The sequence below is a fragment of the Charadrius vociferus genome, unplaced genomic scaffold (assembly GCF_000708025.1).
Source record: "Charadrius vociferus isolate BGI_N301 unplaced genomic scaffold, ASM70802v2 scaffold56, whole genome shotgun sequence".
In the NCBI taxonomy this organism is placed as follows: domain Eukaryota; kingdom Metazoa; phylum Chordata; class Aves; order Charadriiformes; family Charadriidae; genus Charadrius; species Charadrius vociferus.
Genome location: NW_009649057.1, coordinates 1,699,032 through 1,701,192, shown reverse-complemented (window position 1 = coordinate 1,701,192; position 2,161 = coordinate 1,699,032).

Genomic DNA, 2,161 nt, shown 5'->3' with positions numbered 1-2,161 from the left:
TTCGAATCTGTGGCGGTGCGGGGCGCGGGGCTGGGAGCGCGGCCATGAGGGGGACCCCCGTTTGGCCCCGGGTGCCTCCAGGCTCTGCTCCGAGAGACAGCGCCCGTTGGAAGTGGCGTTTTCTGGGCCGCGGCAGGACCACGGGCTCCTGCCAGGCCTGGCAGAGCCGCTGGGGCCGATTGTTTCCATGTGCCTCCACAGCGCCAAACCGCCGTCAGACTTGGAGAGAGAAATAATTATGCTTTAGTTTCAGATTCTAGTCACTATCCTTTGTAACTGGCAGAGGTGAAAATCCGGGAAGCCAGCTGCAACTGTAATACATCCTGCGTTGAAGCAGGCTGATTTTGAAACAATCAGAGGGTGTTGGGTTTTTTTCAGTTGTGTTTAACATTTCCGAACGTGGACTGCTCGAAATGCTGAAGTAAGCGCTGCCATCGTTTCCCCTCCTGGGCGCCGCCGTCCCTGTGGGCGCAGGGCAGGGCCTGGCCGAGGAGCTCCAAACCCCGCCGGGCTTCTCCTGCTCTTCGCCAGCTTTCTTAATTCATTATTGGAAACCCATGTGTAGGATTGAAATACTTCCCTGCAACATTTACGACCTCAACGAGGGCATCGTGCTGGGACTTTTTCTCAGCATGACCTGTAACGTGAGGAAGTTCCCTTCCAGCGAGACGCTCGCCTGCTCTCGCCCGCAGCAGTAACCATCTGCTTCAGCGTTAGATCTGGTTCCCTCTGCAGGACCGAGTGTGTCAGGTTTCACCTGGTATCATCTGGGCCATCTCAAGGGGATTCTTACCTAGCTAGGAAATATGACATGGGTAAGGGCTGACCACGGGCCGTGGTAATTTTGTGGGTTTTACCATTCCAAATTGTCACAGTGCTTCGTTAGCTCCATTTTCTCCAGGTACCTACTGCACCTCTATTCTCTATTCAAAACAGATCAAAGTTGTAAGCCTGTAATACACCTTAGACTGGTGGTGCCGGCCGATGCAAACAATGGATGTGTATGGTCACGGTGGGCTTCCCATCCCTCCTTCTGCCTTTCAGTTTTGTGTGTGCAAGTGCCTGATGGAGCAGCTGTTGGTGCCCCAAACTGCCAGGAAATGCTGGGCACTACTTAACAAAATTAAGCTCTTAATCTGATCTCCTATCCAATTGGACATGCCTGATGCTTTGCACTTGGGGGTCTGATGATCCTAAGAGATGTGCGGTCCCTTCAGCTCCCCCGTGGCCCTTGAGAGACATTTGTCACCTTACATGACTGGGTCCCCTTCTGCAGTGGCCTTACCTTCTGGCAAGCTGAAGTTAAGTTTGCAAAATCAGGTCTGCCATATGGCACCAGGATCTGATCAGCCAGTCTGAAATTTGGCTTCACATGTTTACAGAGCAGATCTTCATAAAATGAATGAGTCCACTTACTGAAAGAATGACACCAATTTGCTTTTGTTTGACGTTACAGTAAGGTATTACATATTTGATGCATGCCATTAAATCAGCATCCATCAGCCACAAGTTCAGTGCAGATCATTCCCTGCTTGCGTGCTATGAGCTGGTAAAGCGCCTCTGTGTCTGCAGAGCCACGGTGCACGTCCCAACATACTACCTTTTGAAAGGAAATCAGCAGGGCTGATCCTTGTTAAGTTTATGCCTTCATGAAATAGCTCTTTCATGGACAAAGGCATATAGATATATACATATATATAGATATACACAGACGATGGACTATTTCCCCGGGTTACTGCACCGCCCAATGCTTTAAAATCTGCAGCAGCACCAAGAAGCTGTGAGGGGCAGAAAGGGCTGGGAAACGTATTGTTTAGAAGCAGTTAACAACTTGTCTTCTGATAATCTGCTTAATGTTGTTTAACCTTATCTTAATTAGTAGCACATTTGGGGAGATTATGCTAAATCCTCGTACCAGCAAGCTGTATTGGAACAATGCTTTCCTACTTTACAAGGCAGCCTGAGATCCTTACCACCTCGGGATCAAAGTACTAAAGGGAGTCTAGGAAAGAAATACTTCTGGTGAGTGTAATGGTGTGCGTGAGTTGACCACAAAGTCCCAAGGAGCAGGATGAAAGCCAGCTGCTCCGTGTGATGTAGCCGAAATGCAGTGGTGGTACAAGGAGGACAGATGTCACCATCAGCTGAGCACGGGTCCTCC